Below are 23,234 nucleotides of genomic sequence, written 5' to 3' on the forward strand. Positions count from 1 at the left end.
TAAGTTTGAAAACATCATTTTATAAAACAGGCCACACAGTGTTACATTATGCGGGTGTTCATAATTTATTTACCTAATGAACATTTAATTGCTTCTAATGTTTTGTTATAAAAAGTGTTGGAGGGTCATCCCCAGTGGCCCAGTGGTTAAGACTTTGCACTTCCAAACCAGGGACAGGGGTTCAATCCCTGGTCAATGAACTAAAATCCCCTGAGAAGCACTGCACAGCCAAAAATAAAAAGACCCAAAAGATGCTTCCAGAAGAGGGTAAGCGCCCCTGGTGGGGGAACTTCAGTCACTAGTGGGAGAAATAAGATTCCGAGTGCCTGGTGCAATAAATAAATAAAATAAAATTTTAAAAGATCCTATGATAAAAACATTTTTGTACATCCATCTTTACAGATTTTTTGACACGTATTGTCAAATTATACCCTAGAAATTTTATCAGCATGTATCTCTGCCAGAGGTAAATGAGACTGATTATTTCCCTGCAACTTGACTGACATCAGGTATGATCATTAAAATAATAATAAAAATTTGCCAAACTTTAATGCATTAAATGCTGCTTTAAACTTAATTTCTATATATACTTTTATGAATTTCTATGTTCCTGTCCTTTGCCCATTTTTACAAGGATGCTTATTTTTCTTACTAAGTCAGAAGACTTCTTTATATTGCAAAGACAGTAAACTTTTGCCTCTGCGTTGCAAATAGTTTTCTTATTTTGTAACTTTCCTTTTAATTTCCTGACAAGTTTCTATAAGCTTTTAAAATCAAAGTAAAAGTTAAAATAGACTTAATATGAAAAAGATTCATGGCTTATCCTATCCTATATTGATTTATGCACTTTACTTCAATGTATATGACTCCAATGTGCAACTATACTGTGGTACATGGAATTAAAATATATTTGGAATAAAAGATTTCACTCATTAAATATCTCTCACTACTTTTATAAACAATATGTCATCTAAAATAAAAACTGACTTTAAGTGTCCATGTCAGTGAATGATTAATAATATTGGATTCTAAGAGGAAATGAATGAGCAAGAAGAAATTAATTTTTTATACATGCAAGCTGTCACATGACACAGCTGGCACATTTGGAGAAAAACAGGCAGTTAAATATAAGTGGTGACTGTCAAAAAAGTTTTAAGTCACAAATAATTACTAGGCTATTATTACTATTTATATTTTAAATATAAATTAAACTATTATACTAAGAGTAAGATAAAGTAAATCATCTAATCCTAAACTATTTTAGGGTATGTTCATTGTTAAGTACCTTTCAAACTAAAGTTTAACATCGAATAATCTAAATAAAATGACAAAATGTTACTTTCATATCCTCCTTCTTCTGAACTTTATGAATGTAGTCTCAGGACTTGAATTATACAATAAATTGTAGTGCAGTGAACTTCAACCATTTCCAACTTCTTTACTTATTAATTTTTACAACATGAAACACTTCTTAAAATTGTGATCCAGCAATTAGACATATGAACTTCAATATTCTGTTATACTGTGGATTGATTTGTGTAACATTATTATATCTAAAACTATTCTATATATAATTAAAACAAATCAGGTGGATAAAAAACTACTCACATTTTACAGTATAAAAACATTTAAAATAATTCTTTGAACAATCAGACTTCTCCAATAATGGAAACTTTCTTTCCTCAGTGTATCAGTGTGTTTAAATAAGACAGTTTTTCCAAGGCATCTAAAGAAACCACCTTATCAAATAGACACCAGGGAATAAATTAAGGATGAAAGGCTAGTGTTCCTCCTGATGAATACTAACACTAATGGGGATGGCTAGGCATCGAAACCCGTTAAGTGTCAGCCTTCACTAAAGCTGAGACTAATTTTTACAGGATGTGAGCCCAGCCACACGCAGATTACAAATTCTGAGTTAAGTGTAAGTATGAACTTCTTAGCACAGGCAGATTCAACCACCATCAAAATCTTCTCATTGTCACCAAATGTCAAATCTTTCAACGAAAAACACATTTTGATAATCAGGCATAGCTTGAAATTTTCAAGGTATCTTAACAGAAATGCCATTGGTGGGCATTACTTACTTTTGTTGATACTGTATTATTTAACAAAGAACCTATGTATATAGTGTGCTCAGTTGCTCAGTCACGTCTGATTCTTTGGACCTCATGGACTACAGCCCACCAGGCTCCTCTGTTCATGGGATTTTATAGGTGAGAACATTGGAGTGGTTGCCATGCCTGACTCCAGGAGATCTTCCCAACCCAGGGATTGAACCTGCATCTCTTGAGGCTCCTGCACTGGCAGGTGGATTCTTTACCAATGGCGCGACCTGTGAAGCTATACTTCAAGTTTGTCATTGTCTGGGGTTCAAAATTTTTTATTCTCCTCTTCCCTTACTCCATTTATCTATAATAGAGACTTGTTAATTCTTTCTCTAAAATGTTTCCGTTTCCTTTATATCACTGTTTTTACTGTCTCTCCCTTTCTGAGAAAACTGATAACCTCACATAAAACTACTGGAATGATCTTCTTCAAAAGTAATCAATCAATAAATCCATCAATCCAGTCACTCAGTCATGTCCGACTCTTTGCGACCCCATGAACCACAGCATGCCAGGCCTCCTTGTCCATCACCAACTCCCGGAGTCCACCCAAACCCATGCCCACTGAGTTGGTGATGTCATCCAACCATCTCATCCTCTGTCATCCCCTTCTCCTCCTGCCCTCAATCTTTCCCAGCATCAGGGTTTTTTCAAATGAGTCAGCTCTTGGCATCAGGTGGCCAAAGTATTGGAGTTTCAGCTTCAGCATCAGTCCTTCCAATGAATACCCAGGACTGATCTCCTTTAGGATGGACTGGTTTGTTCTCCGTGCAGTCCAAGGGACTCTCAAGAGTCTTCTCCAACACCACAGTTCAAAAGCACCAATTCTTATGCACTCAGCTTTCTTTACAGTCCAACTCTCACATCCACATGTGACCACTGGAAAAACCATAGCCTTGATTAGACGGACCTTTGTTGGCAAAGTAATGTCTCTGCTTTTTAATATGCTGTCTAGGTTGGCTATAACTTTTCTTCCAAGGAGTAAGCGTCTTTAATTTCATGGCTGCAATCACCATCTGCAGTAATTCTGGAGCCCAGAAAAATAAAGTCAACCACTGTTTCCACTGCTTCCCCATCTTTTTGCCATGAAGTGATGGGACCGGATGCCATGAAAAAAGGTAAAGATGCAGAATAAAGTGTATCATGGTGCACTGAGCAAAAACGTTTTAAAGTTCAGAATACAAAATTATAACTATAAAAGTGTAAGAAAGTATAGGGACAAGTATTTTTAATAAAAATAGGCTTAAAGTTACAGGCAAGGTAACTTGTTCATTAAAATCATTTTTAGACATCTAATAATTTCAAAAGCAATTGTACTGTCCACAAACATTCATTTTCATCACACCATGACCTGATTTAGGAATATATCTGAACTATATTCTAAGCTGATCATTTAAAGCATTTCACCAATGGTCTCTCCTTACCCTTCCAACCCTCCTAATCTTACTAACTATATTTGTTGTACTCCAACTACAAACTTATTAGAGTAGTTCCTAACAACATCCAACATTTATATTTTCTACCATGCTTCTCTATCTTTTCTACCTGTGTGTGGGTCACAACAAACTGTGGAAAATTTTTAAAGAGATGGGAATACCATGCCACCTGACCTGCCTTCTGAGAAATCTGTATGCAGGCCAAGAAGCAACACTTAAAACTGGACATGGAACAACAGACTGGTTCCAAATTGGGAAAGGAGTACGTCAACACTGTATAGTGTCACCCTGCTTATTTAACTTGTATGCAGAGTACATCATGAGAAATGCTGGGCTGCATGAAGTACAAGCTGGAATCAAGACTGACGGGAGAAATATCAATAACCTCAAATGTGCAGATGACACCACACTTATGACAGAAAGCAAAGAAGAACTAAAGAGCCTCTCGATGAAAGTGAAAGAGGAGAGTGAAAAAGTTGGCTTAAAACTCAACATTCAGAAAACTAAAATCATGGCATCTGGTCCCATCACTTCATGGCAAATAGATGGGGAAACAGTGGAAACAGTGACAGATTTTATCTTTTTGGGCTCCAAAATCACTGCAGATGGTGACTGCAGCCATGAAATTAAAAGACACTTGATCCTTGGAATAAAAGTTATGACCAACCTAGACAGCATATTAAAAAGCAGAGACATTACTTTGCCAACAAAGGTCCATCTAGTCAAAGCTATGGTTTTTCCAGTAGTCATGTATGGATGTGAGAGTTGGACTGTAAAGAAAGCTCAGCACTGAAGAATTGATGCTTTTGAACTGTGGTGTTGGAGAAGACTCTTGAGAGTCCCTTGGACTGCATGGAGATCCAGCCAATCCATCCTAAAGGAAATCCGTCCTGAATATTCATTAGAAGGATTGATGCTAAAGCTGAAATTCCAATACTTTGGCCACCTGATGCGGAAAGCTGACTCATCTGAAAAGACCGTGATGCTGGGAAAGATTGAGGGCAGGAGGAGAAGGGGACGACAGAGGATGAGATGGTTGGATGGCATCACCGACTTGATGGACATGGGTTTGGGTGGACTCCAGGAGTTGGTGATGGACAGGGAGACCTGGTGTGCTGCAGTTCATGGGGTCACAGGGAGTCGAACACGACTGAGTGACTGAACTGAAGAAAACAATTTAGCATTTCTGCATCAAGTTGAAAACACACATACCACATGATTCAAAATTTCTATTTTGAGATAACAGTCTAGAAAAATTCTTACATATGTGTACTGGAAGACTTATAGGAGAATGTTCAGTACAGCATCATTAATAATGGCACAAAATATTTAAACATCAATTGATAATAATGATGATAATATGGTATATTCATAGAAGAGAATGATATACAATACCAATTATAGATATGTGAAAATCCATATAAGAATATGGATTAACCACAACTATATACGATGCCTTTAAATATTAAGCACAAAAATCAATTTTAAAATGGTTTTTAAAAAGCCATAATAAACAATGTCTTAATCAATTTCTAGTCTCCTTCTAATCCCAAATAAATATAAGTGGGAAAACTATGGTGTAACTAGCAAATTAAAAAATTCTTAAGATTAAAAGTTAAGCTGACAACTACTAAACAAATTATTTCCTATAAAATAAAAATGAATAATCTAAGTCAGCACTGTCCAACAGAACTTTCTGTGATGATGGAAATGTTGTATATTTGTACTGTGCAAGACAACAGCTACTGATATTAGCTTCTGAGCTCTTGAAATGTGGCTACTGCAACAGAGAAACTAAATTTTTAATTTTAATCCATTTCAAGAGTGATTTTTTTAAAATAAGTGATTTTCTTTATAAGTGATTATCCCATGAACAGCATAGACTTAAATATTTCCTTCATAGAAACATAGCCTAGAATAATATTCAATGCATAGAATATATAGTTTTGGCACCTTAATAAGCTGTTAATTTTCTTTAATAGTAAGTCTATATAAATTTACAACATTCTTTGCTCTTCAACTTTCACCATTAAGTCAAACATCAGATATTGGACAGGAAGATGTTTCATTAGAAAAAAGACATTTTACATGTTTTTCTCTAGGTCCTTCCACATCTCAAAATCTCCAGCGAAACTGTATAGCTACTGAAAGCACACAACTAAATTAAATTTCCATTCTCCCACCAAAAATATAATACGAAAGTCTCTATTGTCACAGATGCGAATAGTAGTTAAGGCACTTACTACTCTATGATGTCAGTCAAGTTTATTCAACCTTCTGAGCTTTAATCTTCTCATTTTAAAATAATCTCTAATACAAATGAATACCAAGATGAAATGAAATGAAATAATATATTTACATTATACATTATTCAGTTCAGTTCAGTCACTTAGTCGTGTCCGACTCTTTGTGACCTCATGAACTGCAGCACACCAGGCCTCCCTGTCCATCACCAACTCCTGGAGTCCACCCAAACCCATGTTCATTGAGTCAGTGATGACATCCAACCATCTCATCCTCTGTCGTCCCCTTCTCCTCCTGCCCTCAATCTTTCCCAGCATCAGGGTCTTTTCCAATGAGTCAGTTCTTCACATCAGGTGGCCAAAGTATTGGAATTTCAGCTTCAACATCAATCCTTCCAATGAACACCCAGGACTGATCTCCTTTAGGATGGACTGGTTGGATCTCCTTGCAGTCCAAGGGACTCTCAGGAGTCTTCTCCAACACCACAGTTCAAAAGCATCAGTTCTTCTTAGAAACTCCCTAACTGTGATTTGCTCTTCCCACTCCTTCCCCGAGCAGAGCATTTTCGCTCTCTCCAAAATAACCAAACCATGCTATTACTTCTCTCCCTTCTGAGTAAAAAGACTTTTTTATCTTCATTTTTTTCTATTGAGACATTTGTTTGCTGAATAACTTAGGAAAAAATATGATATTAAACTTCATGGCACCAGAAAAGTATTCCATGTTACAGATTACACTGTTTTAATATACAGCAGTTTATGATACTAAAACAATTCTCAAAATGATTTATCAGAAAGTCATAACAGACATGTAATACAGCAGTTATGTGAACTCAGCAATGTTTTATAGATCACCAGAGTGTAAATGTTGGGGTGAAGAAAGAAAGGTATACAACCTCTTTACAAACATGATTAAGAAAACATAAAGGAAGGACCAATCAAAATTTTTGGGGGGAATTCCCTGGCAGTTCCACAGGTTAAGAGCCTGTGCTTTCACAGCCAAGGGCACAGGTTCAATCCTTGGTCAAGGACCTAAGATCCTGGAAGTCACGCAGTGTAGCCAAATACATTAAAACTGTATTTATTTTCAATTTTTCTATTCGTATCAGTAAAAGTACTAAAATTGTACTTAGTAAATTTAGCTTTATAACACTTAACAGCTCATAAAGAACATATTCTGAGTCATTAGTTATTCTTCAAATTATTTTTTAATAACTAACATTTTATCCAAAGCTGAGCAAAATGAACACCTACATGTAGTAGGTATTCAATAAATACTGGATGAATGAATAGGTTAAGTTTTTCCACTGTATGGATATATCATAATTTAAACATATGCTGATTCTTATAGATTTTCTTAATGTCAATATTTGTACTATTATCAATAATGAAATAAATTCTGCCATAAGCTATTGCTTAACTATTTCCTTATAAGCCTACCTCTTCAGTGAAGAATAATTTTTTATCTATTATGAGTTTCAACCTTTTTCCCTCTAACTTGGTGAAACTCCCTTTTCTTGAGAAAGCATATTAGCTGTACTACCTGTTCAGGCATAAGAATCTATATTTTATACAAGTGTATTAGCTACTCCACATTTAGGTAAGTACCTTTAACTGATTTTCTGAACCGACATTTAGATGTTAAAAATAAGTTGCCTTTTTAATTAATACATTTTAAGTAATTAATTACTAGTTAGACTTAAGGATTAAATACAATCTTGTCTTCACTATTTTATAAATGTTAATATCTTCACTCCATTATTTTAAGTTGCTAATTCAAGAGATTAAATTGTTATGTATACTAAAAATTAATTTCTAATCTGAAGGAAACAGCTATTAGGTTCAGATATAATTTTTAGAGTTTTATCACATGCAAAGTGTTAACATCGCCATCATATTTAAAAGTGAGACATGATGCATATAGTATATGCGGTAGACAGAATTCTGTCACTCACAATCATCCCTAACCCTTTAATAATTCCCTCCTTGGTGAAGGTGATGGAATATCACTCCTGTCATTATGTTACACAGTTGTAATTACAGTTACTAACAGTTGACCCTGAGTTAATCAAAAGAGAGATTATGGGGTGTGTCTTGGGCTCTATTTAACCACATGAGTTTTCTCAAAAACAGAATTTTTTCCTGGCTGGTGACAAAAGGGGAAGGCAGAGAGACTTGAAGCAGGCAAAGAATGTGACCCACCACTGCTGACATGAAGATATTGGGTCCATGAGGCCTCTAGGACTCGAGAGTGGTACCTGGCTCACAGCTGATGAGAAAATGGATTCTTCAGCTCTATGGTCACAAAGAAGCATTTTGTACTAGCAACAGGAATGAGCTAGACAGACAGCATTGAGCTAGAGATGAGAACAAGTTGATTGAAACCTTGATTTCAGCCTTGTGATAATCTGAGCACCCAGCACTAGAGAACCTAGCCACACTGAGGAAACCTCCAACCTATAAGACTGTGAGCTAATAAATGGGTACTGTTTAAGCCACTAAGTTTGTGGTAATAGAAAGCTAATTCAGTATCGAAGTGGGAGGAAGGAAAAAAGGAAGAAGAGAAATATAAAAAAACGTAGACCTCATCAACAGCAGGAAGCAGTGTACAGCGTAGTGCTCAAGGCCTGTCTACAGCTCAAAAATAACAGCCCTAGAGAAATAATAGCTCTTACACAGCAGCTACCTGCCAATGCAGTGTGGAAGGTTAAAAAAAAAAGACTACACAAAATTTTAAGTCTTTGGAGTTTGTTTTCTACATTCTTTCTTATCTGTAAGTGCCTTTCCTCATCCACTGAAGATAACAAAATTCTTAAGACTAACAGTAAGTCACTATCTCAACCAAACCAGAAAAATATTTAAGTGATCCCTGGTATGTATTCACTAGCTAATAAAAATTAGCCTCATTCGGATGCTACTTACACTATCCAGGACAGTATCTCCCTTATAGCTGTGCAGAAACTCATACGACATTTTAAACACTGCACTGAAGAAATGTAAAACATAGGGACAATGTCAGTGCTTGCAAGTTGTCTTTGTTGGGCTTTTTCCTTTACTCAGAGATGATATCCCTCTTGTGAACTGACAGTAATTACAAATACATGCCCTTACGTGGCAAAATAAGAAACAGGCTCTGCAGCAGCATGCCAGAGCTGACTCACACCAGCTAAAGACAGCTCATTGTTAAATTTGTAAGAATTTCATGAGATAGCTGTTAAACATGGCCAGTATTAAAAGTTAACATAAAGATAAAAGTAAATAAATTATATGAAAAACTTGGTTTAAAAAATACTCAAAAGTTATTACTCCCTAATTATTTTACTACCTTTACTATTACCTACATTGTGAGGTTATTTACATCTTCTGAGTATGTACAGTGGAACCAGTACATAATTGCGTGTCGCTGTGCATTTCTCCCCAGTTCCACCTCACTGACATCACACTGATAGCTTCAGATTGGCTATGGTGGAAGTACTGATACCATGAAAACTGGCAAGTAGTACAAATCATGGCACAATGTATTATTTTACTGATTGTCTACACACTTAGGAAAGTGATGGAGAAAATGCTAATAATACAGATTAAATATAACAGTGATTCATTTCTATAGCTGTTACACTGTAAATAGCACAAAATTGAGGAAATATTCCAAAATATTCAAAATCTGTTATCCAGTTCAGCAAAAAAAGTCACAATAAAATTCGAACATACATCTTTGTCTTTGTTGTTTGACTTATGACCTAACTCATTAGTGTAAAAATATCACTTAACATTCACGTATGAACTGTATTTGTTCATCAATTGCAAGCAGTTTGGCTATATACAAAAAACAGTTCCGAAAAAAAGGAAGATATTCTGTGAGAATCAATTGGCCACACAGAATTTATAATAAAAAGTATTATATGTTATTATTTCTAAATTGTATTCTACATTAGTAGAACTTATATCAGTAAAACTTATAAGACACAATTTTTTCTAGAAAGCCAATTATTAAACAGTTACCATGTCACCCCCCCCCTTTTTTTTTAGTGCTTACTGGTCCACTAAAGTAGCAAAATTACAATCTCTGAAACAGCACCTAAATTTTTAAACCATTTTTTTCTCTGGTTGTAGAATAAAAGGTTTAGTTCATAATAGGAAGACTTTCTGGCAGTTTTAAGCGGTAAGATATTTACCAGCTGAGAGCAGGGCGGAAGTGGTGATAATCTAGTAATAGTGCTGGTGCAGTCTGAGGATAACTGCTGCTAAGTAAGCGGTTCATTACTGGACCATGACAAGTATACAAACTGAGAAAGGATTTACACCAAGGTGTATCATCTGCAAGAGATCAGAAATTATTAACACTGAAAAAAAAAAAAAAAAAAGCTCAGAATCACTACTCTAGGACACCTAGAGTTTGCCAGGAGAGTACACCTGATATAATCCTGTTGGGTAATAAAGGAGGCTGCCTTCAAGCAGACTCTGCTACTACTCAAAAGGAGGGGGACAGCCATAAAAAAGAATGAAATTTTGCTATTGCAACATGTATGGACTTGGAAGGTACTGTGCTAAGTGAAATAAGTTATACAGAGATAGATAAATACTGTACGATAGCACTTATATGTGGAATTGGGATTCCCTGGTGCTCAGACAGTAAAGAATCTGCCCGCAATGTAGGTGATCTGGGTTCCATTCCCGGGTCAGGAAGATCCCCTGAAGAAGGGAATGGCAACCCACTCCAGTATTCTTGCCTGGAGAATTCCATGGACTGAGAAGCCTGGTGAGTTATAGTCCATGAGGTCAGAAAGAGTCAGACATGACTGAGCAACTCAAACACACACATAGGTGGAATTGAAAAAAATACAACAAACTAAGGCATACAACAAAAAGGAAACAGACTCATAGATACAGAGAACAAGCCAGTGGGGAGAGGGAACAGAGGAGGAGCAAGATAGGGGTAAGAAATTAAGAGGTACAAACTTATTCTTAAAATAAATAAGCTACCAGGATATTTTATACAACATAAGGAATACAGCCAACATTTTATAATAACTATAAATGGAGTATACCTTCAAAAATTGTGAATCACTGTTATACATCTGAAATGTATAATATTGTACAATAACTACTGCTCAATTTTTTAAAAGCAAAAAAAAAAGAAAAAGAAAAAGATGCAGGAAGCCAGGTGCCACAGGCCAGAGGCCCACAAGCTGCTAGTGAAAGACAAATGTGTACCATTTTTCTTTTTATTCCACTTAACACAGAACCTTCAGTCAAATTACAACTTTCTTATAATCACCACCAATACCATTTACCAATCTTGAGCTATCTTCACTCTCCTTTAAATGCCCAAATGCATGGCTAATGGTTTTCTAAATGCTTACCTGATTTTAGTTCATCTGTTAGGCTATTTTTATATGATGAACCACCCCCTTCTCCCAGCTTTAATGGATGTCCTAAATATTATTTATATCTCTGGTTTTATAAAATAAAAATATATCATTAAAATGTTTAGAAGATGTTTAAAAGACCTTTAATTTCTTTCAATTTAAGGATAAATTATAAGCTAAAGAGTAAAGATGTTAACATTTATTGATACACAGTATTATTACACAATAATAATTATATGGTAATTGTAAAAGGAAATGGCAACCCACTCCAGTATTCTTGCCTGGAAAATCACATGGACATAAGAGCCTGGGGGGTCACAGTCTATGGGGGTCGCAAAGAGTCAGACACGACTTAGCAACTAAACAACAAATTAATTACTATTGATTAATTCGTGACCGTGCTGCAGTCCATGGGGTCGCAAAGAGTCAGACATGACTGAGTGACTGAACTGAAATTCGTGACCGTCATCCAAGAATTTCTCAATTTGTTCTCATGGAACCATGCCCCATGAGATGATTCTTTAAAAAAAAAAAAAGAGGTACCACCAAGGTGCAAGCTCAAGTACGTAAAATATCATAATCTGCATCTTTATCTCAGAAGCCGACAGCATACTTACAATATGGCATTGAAAAGTCATATATTAAGTGAATAAACTAGCTGAACTTTGTGTAACCAAGAATTTCCCGAACTTAATGAATGACTTTTTTTCCCTTTCAGGGAACACTTACTTAAACACTATAGAATACTCATTTACAAAACATGCTTTGAAGCATTAGCCATCCTTCAATCTCACCACTGGGCCTGAAGTTATTCAAATTAACTCCTTCCTAGGAATAGTCTTGTCTATATCTAATATCACTATGTGTAAACACCTTTATATAATACCTAAGGAATAGTCCAAATACATCTTGGTCATTTTGTAAATTTTCTCATCAGGTCTTATAAACCTTATTATCAAGCTAACTGGCAGCTCAAACTTGCCCATGACCTAAAGACAAATTCTTTTAACTCTGTATCTAAGTATAATAGTACTTGACATGTTTAAAGAAATACCTCTATTAAAGAAAAAGTAATATAGTAACTCTCCCTGGTTTTTCTAGATCTCCCGGCATTAGTTTCTAGGACAGCATGATTTTCTTTTAAGTGCACTGGAAGTGCTTTGCCTTGGTTTTGTAGGAAAGTCAACAAGAGTTAAGAAAGAAATGCACTCATTTTGATTTGCAATCATTCCCTTCTGAATAGGAAGCATATTACAAATTAAATCGTGCAAGTATTAAAATTAGCTGTAATTGTCAAGGATGTATGAATTAAATGAAATTGGCTGTTCATCCTCCAGTATAAATGAGGTAACTGAAAGCCAAGATTTAAAAGTTTATAACAAAAAGCTAAAGTGATATATAGGAACAGAAGAGCAGATAGAAGCTTGGCAGCAATGGGCAAATGATTGAAATTTCAAGCTAGTTTTCTTTTGTTAGAAGCAGCTTCCCCAGTAAAGAAAAATTGATTAATCAGAGAAACTGACAAGGATCACAGGAACCTGGTCAATTTCTCTTAGCAGCCAGCTCCATGTGTTAAAGACTTTGAAGCAGAAAGACACCGATTATCAATTTCCTACAGAAGCTCTTTACACCAGGAAGAGAGTGGGGGTGGAAATTGAGCAAGAGGAGAAACACACATACTCAACACAGTGAGAGGAGCAAAATGAGTGAAAGATTTCAAAACAGCAGTATTTTAGAAGAGATGGGGAAAATAATAGCACAAAGAAAGCAAAGGCTAAGGTGAATTTTAAAATGAGAAAGAATATATTCAGGATCCTTTGTGGTGCTTTCTTTTAACTAGCTAAAATAAGATGTTCCCGAACCTACTGTGAAGTCCAACCTCCATTCTGATTAGCATTTATCTTGAGAATGGGCCAAATATCCAGGAGGCAAGAGAAAATTTCTAGCATGAAATCCATAGCAGAAACTGATAGCAACAGGCGTACCTTTGAATATATGGTAGGAACAAAATTACTGACATTAGACTAAGGCTGGACATTAGATTTCTCAGCACAACTGTTCCTCGTGGTTGTGTTGAGAAAATGAGTAGCCTAGCCAACAATTTAAGTGCACACAATATGAAAATGTTAATCCAGTCTGAGTGTAGAAAGGGAATCTCAATGATTAAAGATACATGGGTGACAACTAACAAATATGTGGATGAGCAGATAATGAATCAATCGCTGTTGAGAAACAAACATTCAAAGAGGGTACAATAAAGGCTATTTCCTTTCACATTAAGTGAAAATTAACATAGGTTCCTTTCATATAGGTTTTTAATTCCTATAGTGCCAGACAGACCTAAAGTATATTTGCCACTGAAAACTAGGTCAGCATGTAATCTTCTGAGCATAAAAAAGGAATATATACTTTTGTGCATCTTTGAAACCCATTTGGGAATTTCAAGTTGAGAGGGGCCCCAGGGAACTCCCTATGTCATATATAAAAATTTTCAAACTCAAAATATGGACAGTTTTTACCTTTGACTATCTGCATTAATTTTCCTGCCAAGAATGTTTTTTTACTCTCTGCTCTGTGGCCAAACATCCTCCTTTCTAAAAAAAATAAAAACTCACCTTCTCTCAACTGCATATAACACTAACAAGGTACTTAATATGCTTTTGTTATATATATAGATTCATCAAAGCTTGTACAAACTGATAAATTTTAATAACGATTCTTTCATGGAATTTTACTTAAAAAATTTAAGATACTAAATTATAGAATTTCAAATAGTATAGTTTAAAATGAAGGTCATCTCTAAATATAATTAGCAGAATTGAATTCCATATCAGCCAGGAGAAAAAAATACTCTCTTGCCTATAAAACTGAAAACTAGTCAATGATTTAATAAAGACCTTCTAAATTTTTACACAAAATAAATAGAACATACCAATACTTTCTATATTTAGCATGCAAAAATTAACACATGTTCATATAATGCCATTAATTTTTTATTGAACTTTCCCAGATGACAAAATTTTCTATATTAATTTATAAATTTGGTTTCCTATTATAGTTTAATTAGTTTAAAATTTCTCTAATTTAAATTGGCAGTAATTTAACAATTGAAAGTTATTTTCCCCATTTGCAAAAAAAAATTTTTTTTTTCAGTAAATAGCCTAAAAAAATAAATGAAAGGTAAGCAGTGGTTAGTTCTGGATGGTGGGATAATGGGCAATTCTTATTATACTTTCTTTTGTCTAAATTTCCCATAGTCAACATATACGACATTTATCATCAGAATGATACAATATGACATTCTGAAAATAAAATGCTAGAATGTTTCATACTTAGCTTTCAGTTCACACTGTTATTTAAATATATTCCGAATTAATTGGTCTTATCCCAAATGTTCAGGCCCTCTAAAATCATTTAGACTAATTTTGTATAAACAAAAGACTACAGATAATTATTATGAAACATTAGATATTTAGTAAAGCACTTAACAAAGTCATTTAATCAGAGGTTCTCAAATAGGGGCAATTTTGTCCTCCAGGGGACATTTGGCAATGATGAGACATGTTTTTGGTTAACGCAACTGGGGAGGTGTGTTCCTGGTATCTAGTGGATAGAGGTCAGAGATATTGCTACATACTCTATAAAGCAAAGGATAACCTCTCACAACGAAGAATTATCTGGCCCAAAAGCTCCAACCTGGCCCAAAGTGCTAAGATTGAGAAATCCTGCTGTGAATCATTAACCTCTACTTCTCTTTATTAAGAATAATACAATATGTACCTCAAAGTATAATTAATTCAGACTTACAGCCATCATCTGTGTTATTTTATTTTTTTCTTTTCTCCCAAAATAAAACCTTTTTTTTTTAATAAAACCTTTTTTAATGCACATGTGCCAATTCTCCTGAGACTGTTTTCCAGAGTTCAAATATCACTATGGAATTTCTTAGAGATACCATATTTTGTACTGAGTATTGTTAGTCCATGTTGCTATCTTTTACAGTGAAAACAGAAGATAAAAAAGAGGTAGGGGAATAAGAGTTAGTGCATGAAAAAGGTATTTTTGTTCATCTTCTTCTGCTCATTGCTATATCTCACATACTAGGTGTTCAATCTGTTGAATGAACTGATGGAGCTAAGTCCTGATGAAGACTGCCTACCACCAAAGTCTCCTCTGGAAAGCGATCTACTTGCAGAAGCTCACCAATGGAAGAAAGACCTCAAAATCGTATCTTACGCCTGTCTAATTCCAAAACTTCTTTCTCTGATTTGCCTAACATTCAGGTCTTTGCTCTTTTAGGTATGGAACCTAGGTAGTTAATCAACACTGGGTTCTGATCATTAAGATCTCAAGTACAGATGATAGGAAGTTGTGTGACATTTTGAGATTATAAAAGCAGCAACAACAATTACTGGTTGGACATGAAGGATAAAGAAGAGACATGAGTCAGAAATGACACTAACTTTTCTTAGCCAACTAGAGCACTTTGGTGAATGTTTGAGATAGGGAGAAGTAAGAAAGGCATGTCCTCCAGACTGGAAATCAGTATATATGAAAGGAACTGTCACCGGCGGAAGTTTTATCCAAGAAAAAAGAATAAAGTTCAAGCTCTTTGGACTTAATTAGAGAATGAGACACGTAGGTCCTTCCCCTCCAATATACTGCAGACATTTTAGACTTAGCAATAAACTGTGGCAATAAATGCAGCACAGAAGCCACCATCTTTTCTGCTTAAAAAAAAAAAAAAGAGGGGGGGCAGAAGCCCACAAGTGTTCTGGGCCCACAAAAGCAGAGTATACTATGTATAAATTGATGCATAATGAACATACAAGAGTGATATTAAAAGGGAAGCAAATATAAGTTGAACACTAGGTTTTCTTAAAAAAGTTTACATATGCTCTCTTGAATAACATCCATATCTTTTATTCAGTGGAAGATAGGGGAAATATTCCTAATGTATTACACTTTTTTAATGTTCAAGAAATATTTTTGTGTATGAATTATGAAAAGCATTATATTGCACAAAATACAAAATTTGGTAAGACAATTCCACTCAAGAGTTTGCAATTTAGTTGGAGACAACAAAATTTAACAGAAGACAATCTGTGACAGAGTTTTGAAGTTTATAAGATGTAAGCAAGCAATTCTAGCTAGAATGATGAGGAAAGTCTTCAGCAAAAGGATCTGAATTGGGGGCTGGATTTTCAAAGATGGCAAGAATTTCCAGAGGCAAATGTAGAAAGGAATTTAGGGGAAAGACAGTATTGTCTGTGCCAAGAGGAAGAGGCAAAGACATATAGGCTACATTGTGACTTGACAATGATAACAATTTAAATAAGTATGACACAAAAGACTGTAAAAGTAGATTCAATCAGGTCATGAAGAGTTGGAATGCCTGGCTTAAAAAAATCTAAATTCTATTTAAAAACAAATAGCCAATGAAGCTTTCGGGGGCAAGAGTACTTTGGAAATTCATAAATAGCAATGTTTAAGGTGGGGACCAATGGATAAACCTGCCTAATCTCTAGCTGGCCCACCCAGGCCTGAGAGTTCCATCTTCCAGCACAGTTCCATGCCCTTTGCCTATTCTTTCCACCCAGCAAGCATCTGGCACTCTACCTACACACTGGTTTGTAGAGGGTCTTTTCACTTCTCATCTCTGGACAAGTATGATGCGAAATGCCCTCCCAGGCTAGCAAGTTCCTAGGTATTTCCACAGCAAATCTCAAATGGCCTCTCCTTTCATCAAGCTTTTCTCACTACTAAAAGCACAGGCAATGCCTTAATGCTCTTATCCTAGCACTTATCACTCTGTGGTAACCACTGGTCACACACACATACACACACATGCCACTAACTGCAAGCTTCTTAAAGACAGGGACAGGATATTACTGATCTTTTAATCCTAACACATTGTAAAGCTAACGTTCATTTTCCCTCCTGCCTCTCTACATTCTCCCTTCTTCTGTTGGAATATTCTTTTCCTTATTCATTATCTACTAATTTTTCTACTCTCATCACAAATTTACTACCCTAAAGTAGTCATCCTGATCCTGAAACTAGGTTAGAGCCCTCACAATTACATACTCACAGGACCATGTACCTTTTCTTCAAGGCGCTCATTGTGGTTTTTATTTTATTTTCATTTATGTGGTCTGATTGTCTGTCTCCCCTATTGTTCTTTAAATTTGTGAAGTCAGAATCAGAATCCCTGTCTGCTTGTGGCTCACAGTTGAAACTGAAGCACTTAGCATAAGATAAGCACATCAATATAAAATTAAAACAGCTAAAAATGTAGCTGGAACCCAGAGAGTCAAGAACACTGCTCTGGAGTCATACTGCTGACTCAGTTGGGCAAATTAGGCAATTCTAATTCTAAGATCATTTTTTCCATCTGTAAATATGAGACAATAATAGTAACTATCTTTCAGACTTGTGAAAACTTAATGGATGTAATATGCTTAGCATGGTACCTTGCACATGCAAACACTATACAATTACATGACACTATTATCATTCTGCTGTTATTGATGTCATAATCACTGTCATTGCTACAATATTGATTGGCTGTAGCTGAACGGTCTCTTGGTTGGCCGAATAGAAACCTTGATACAGGGGAGTCTGGATGATGGGAAGACAGGATCAAATGATGGTAAACTGGGGTCTATCCCCAGGGAATGGCAGTAGTGGGAACTCAGCATCAGCAGCGGCTGTAACAAACCAAATACAAATGTCTGCTGATCTGGAGAGGGGCTAGACTAACAGAAAGGAATATATGACTATATTCTAACTGTCTTTGTCAAGTTATTCTACCAAAATTTTACTTATACTCATCATTTTTACATTATTTGAAATATGCATGAAATTTTACTTTTATATTTGCCCTTTCAGTAAACAACATTCAAAAATTTCAAAACATCTTTGATTTACTCTAGAAAACGTAAGTATTACACAATATTATTTATTATATTATTATCTTTCAGACATGAACTCTAGTTTCTGAAATCCTCTTTAGGTTCATTGTGATTCCATGGCCATGCTGCTTAATTTTTTCAAAGGATCAAAAGTATGAGAGGCTTAAAAACACGTGGAGCTAAGAAAAGGGACTGCCCTTTAAGATGAAGAAATGGTGGCCCAAGCATCTATAGCACAAAGAAACTTGGGCCCTTCAGCAAGCCTGTGTCAAAATTTAGTGTTTACCCTACTAAATCTACATTTCCTTACTCATCCTGAAACCAACCAAAAAAGCACTTTATGAACAATCTAAGGAAGTAAATAATTAAAATGTTTCTAGATCTATCAGTATCGGTTTATTTTCACTGTTAGCCTATTTTATGAGTCAGTTTGTGGTTTAAAAAGCCTTCTAGGCAAAAATGTGCTAGACATACAAACATTATCTTTAGATGACAACTAACATTGAGTGAAACATTTCATATATACTTTCTTTTGGAAATTTGGGAAAATACTTAATAATAAGTGTTGAGAAATGCTAAAATTACCTAACCACTCATGGTTCTCATTCAGAACTCACTCTCCTCTTCAAAGTTAGGAAAGCCATTGGCAACACCCTTTAGAAACAGTATAAAATATTTAATCGAAGCTAAGAAAGAAAAGTGGTGAAGGACTAAATTGACTTTGCTAATGCCTAAAACAGACAAAGTTGACTTCTTTTTTCATAACACCACAATATCCAGCTGTACCAAAAATGTATTCTAAATGAAAGTAAAGTAAATCTGATAAACTCTAATTTAAGCTCCTCAACTACACACTTTGCCAAGGGATGACACTTCTGCTAAAGACAGACACTTTCTGCTGAGCGATTGCTTTTCCTGGTATCTCTAGAGCCAGGGCCCCAGGCTTCCTTCCCGAAGGGGAGTGGGGGAGGGGAAGAGGGGAGGCGGACACTAAAGAGACACCACTTAAGGCAGTAATAATTCCTGGTGGCAGATCAAATGATAATGTTAGGGCAGGGAATCATTTTGGGACAACATAATGCTTTATAATAATTGGGGTAATTTCTTTTTTCAATTTACAGCTAAAAATGAAAATCTAAACATGTATATCAAAATAATGAATTCTGTTCTGTCAAAATCTTACTGAAGACATTATCCTATGCCTTAGGAGATGTTAAAAAAAAATCATTTGAATTTTGTAAACTTGAATAATTGAATACATGCTCAACACTGAATCTCATAGGGCATTATAGATTACCTTTAGGAATATTAATGACTTAATAGTGACCACACACTTTAAAAATATTAAAGGCAGAAAATCAGGAAAAGTGGTCAATAACTAATAAGACAACTTCCCAAAGGTTACATATTAAGACTTTTTATATTAGAATATCTTTTTTTTTTTTAGAATATCTTTAAAAGAAAATACCATAAAGAATGTGTACTGAAACAAATGTCCCTTTGTACTTGGACCTTCAGATATTTCAACAATTTGAAAAATCATTTCCCATTTACTATAAAGTTTATTTTAGGAGAAAAAAGTCCAGAAATCAAGTGATTCATCAATCATATATTTACAATAATCCTCATGAAAACAAGTAGCAATATCCCAGGTGGTATTACTCACCACAAATAAACCTTGTATTAATACTTCTGACTTAATATGAAGAGACTTAGAGTCATCTAAATTCATTTAAAAATGACATTTTTCCACACAGGTTAAAGAAAACTTTAGCAGGAGGAAAATAAATGATAAAGGGAAGAGCAACCAACTTTTCACTTTCTGATATCAAAGTTTAAAAAAAGCATGTTACACAGAAAAACCTGGTAGTAATCTTTTTTAACTAGTCTTTATTTCTTAATCTGTGATGTTAAATTCAGAGGGACACTAAGATACTAAATGGATTATTTCAACCAAAAAATGCCTGTACTAATTCAAATAGTTAAAAATAGATTGTTGGTGTTTTATGAATACTTTTTTATCCAAATGGTAAATAAAGGAGTATCACAAATTTGAAAGATTTAGTATCTTAAACCTTTTCTCAAAGGAAAATTTTAGTGGCAATTTATAAACATTAAACATCAATAAATATTTAAAAGTAACATTAATGAAATAATTGGAAGTTCAAATATTCAACTGTAAAGCACATGCAAAATAAATCACTTACTATGAATTTTAATGCCAATGAAAACATGGACTAGCACATTACTGACTTCAAACCAGATTCTGGTTATTTACAAATTGATAACCCAGTATTATTAAACTTAAGTAGCTTTGCTACATAACTTCACAAAATTTTCATATTAAAAAATCTTAACCAAATAACTTTGGATAATAGCAAAATCATAGCATTAAATATCATTGCCTTTTTTTAATCTATTAGACTATGACAAGATGTAAGAAAAAATGCTTTTATGTAAGAATGTATTTCATTGAAACACATTTTAAATAAAAATGCATACAGGATTTTAAAATACAGAAGCATTCTTCTTAGAAGTCTTAAAAATACTTATTTGCAGGGAAATATCACTCTCAAAGAACATTATATTTTAAAAATCATCGGCAGGATACTTCTTTTAGAACTACTGTTTTTAAAAATATTTTATTTATTATTTGAGGAAAGGTCTACTATTTACTAAAATAGATTTTAAAGGTTTGGGAAAACAGCTTAAAAACAGATTAAAATAATTTTAAAGATTAAAAATTTAATAGTAAATTGTAACATCATGACTAAATCACCAAATTGAGACTAACCATCAGTGTAAATATTCTAAGAGTTGGATAGCATTTTCCAACAGCTAGCTACACTGCTTACTATTATAGAGAGGTGAGAGAAAAGAGGAGCAGAAAGAAATATACCCAATTAGTTCCTTCTTGTATTTACATGCAGCCCTATAACACATTTCTTTTTTGCTATCAGCAAATTTTCCTTGCTAAAATCATCCCAAATACCACTCCTTTTTTTAACACTGTGAGTTCTGAGAAATAAGCTACAGTTTAGAAACCTCAAATGATGCTACAAGATAACAGAGAAAAATGAGTAAACTAAGCAATTACCATGATATAGATAAAAAGATCGGTATTATTTTTTAAATCTATTTAGTTATCTTTTTGGCTTCCTAAAAAACTGCATGGATGTAAAATAAGGTATAGTTATTCAAAACAAATATTTTAATGCATAAAACACAGGAATTAAATAAGGGGCACATTTCAATAAATACTTCACATAACCTTTGATATCTTATGTATTTTGAGATTCATTTCAACTCTGTAACTAACTAATAGGGAAGTCACATGACTTACACAATGAGAAAGAAAGAACAGTTTTCTTTCCTTTCCTTTCTACAGGAAGAAACAAAAGCTCGGTATTAGCTATCCAAGGCCAATGGGTGGGGCTTGCCAGCCAAAAAGCTGTAATGGATTGAGGTTAATCTTAATGGACGCCCACTCTAACCTTCTGAAAGCATCAAAAATGTGAAAACTGCAACCAGCACGTGTGTAAAATAACACATATTTAATGTAAATTAGGTTTTTACAACTAGAAAATTCTACAGATACTGAAACGTAATTCAGTTTATAAACAACGGTGCTGTTTTGTTGGGCTAAAATCACCTAACTGTGATTCCCTACACAGATACACACACCATCCCCCCACTGACACACAGATACTTCACAAGCTTCTTGAATAAATAGGAGTATCCAGTGTCCAGGGTGATGGGTGGTCCTGAGGTCTTGAACCAGAGCTGTATACTTTTAAGGGATGCTGAGATAAGAACAAAGTGTTTTGTGTTTGTTTAAACCTGGGTCTATATTTAAAGTCTTTACACCATTATTGATACAGTTCATAAACTTGTGCTATAATTGATTCAGGCAAATTTTAAGTGTCAGCATACATGCTAGAAATTAAGCACTTCAAAACAAAATACTTTGGGGCTTTTTATAGATCTAATTCAAATTAACTAATTTAATTTACTTAACAGTAATTACTACATTTCAAGGATGTTAAATCTCAACCTGAGATATAAAATTATATATCATACTTTCACTACCAAGAGGATACTTTTCTGGTGTCTAATGAAATAGCATGCATTTAAACAAAATTATGTACATCAAATAAGCTGTAATGCCATGAAAAACTTCAAAAAAAAGTGAAATTAACCCATGTGGATTCACAATCAAGCATCAACTATTAGGCTTATTTTCATTCTCCAGACTTATTATTATAAGTCTAATATAAAGAGATTTTTTGCAGAGCAGAAAGGCAGGATTTACAAGTGGCCCAAGGAAAAGATAAGCAATGAATAGTTCTGACCCTGGCTTCTCTGGCTTGATCAAGTGGGTTTGCAACCTGAGCCAAAGGGCGCAAATTCCTCCCCATTCAAAATTCTTCAATGGCATGGGGGAGGAAACAGTGAAAGGGGCAAACATGCAAATCCAACTGTCCTGAGATTTAGTATTCAACTAAAAATTTTAATTAGAGAGCTAAAAAAATAAATAAATAAAAACTGAGGTCAAGACTGCGATTACGTTTCTGACTCATAGTTTAACCAATCCTAAAAAAAGAAGCTTTATGTTTTTTTCTGATAAAATTGAAAAAGATTTATTCATTTATCTTTTTAAATGTATGCCTTACTTTTAACTGTGTTAGGTATGCGTCTCTAGTATCATTTAATCTATTTAAAGGAGTTGCTGAAAAGTGGAATTAGTTTCCAAGCACCAGTGTTACCATATTGTAAGCAAAATGATGTGTTATAAAAATCTGAACTTCGGAGAAAAGTTGATGGAATTCATTCCAAGCTTTACAACACATCAATGTATTTAAGTATTTAAATCTATTAAGTATTTAAAGTGATAGATATAACCTGTGTTGTCAGACTTCTGTTACAGACTGAATTAAAGATAATTCATTTGAAAGAAAACTTGTTAAGATAAAAAAAATTTAGAAATTATAGTAGCTAGGAACATCCCAGTCTCTATCAATAATGACTTAGGGAATTGCTTACAAAGCTTTAGAAATGTTCATGAACAGATGAAGGCCAAAGTACAATTAACTTGAAATTTATAAGGAATATTTATATAAAATAGAATAAAACAATAAATACTTTAGCTATTAGCAAACATACA

At 34.4% G+C, this 23,234-nt stretch overlaps 1 protein-coding gene and 1 long non-coding RNA gene across 4 annotated transcripts in view; one reads left to right on the top strand and one right to left on the bottom strand.

Annotated features, from left to right (window-relative positions):
* The window catches only part of LIN28B (lin-28 homolog B), a 133,876-nt gene that overhangs the window by 85,012 nt on the left and 25,630 nt on the right, over positions 1 to 23,234 (bottom strand). The gene's annotated exons all lie outside the window — the stretch shown is intronic.
* On the top strand, positions 17,709 to 18,455 carry LOC110124148 (uncharacterized). The gene is made up of 3 exons (XR_002309675.2): positions 17,709 to 17,808; positions 18,048 to 18,096; positions 18,172 to 18,455. It is a non-coding gene; the product is annotated as an uncharacterized lncRNA (long non-coding RNA).

This window comes from Odocoileus virginianus, chromosome 19, assembly GCF_023699985.2.
Source record: "Odocoileus virginianus isolate 20LAN1187 ecotype Illinois chromosome 19, Ovbor_1.2, whole genome shotgun sequence".
Lineage (NCBI taxonomy): Eukaryota > Metazoa > Chordata > Mammalia > Artiodactyla > Cervidae > Odocoileus > Odocoileus virginianus.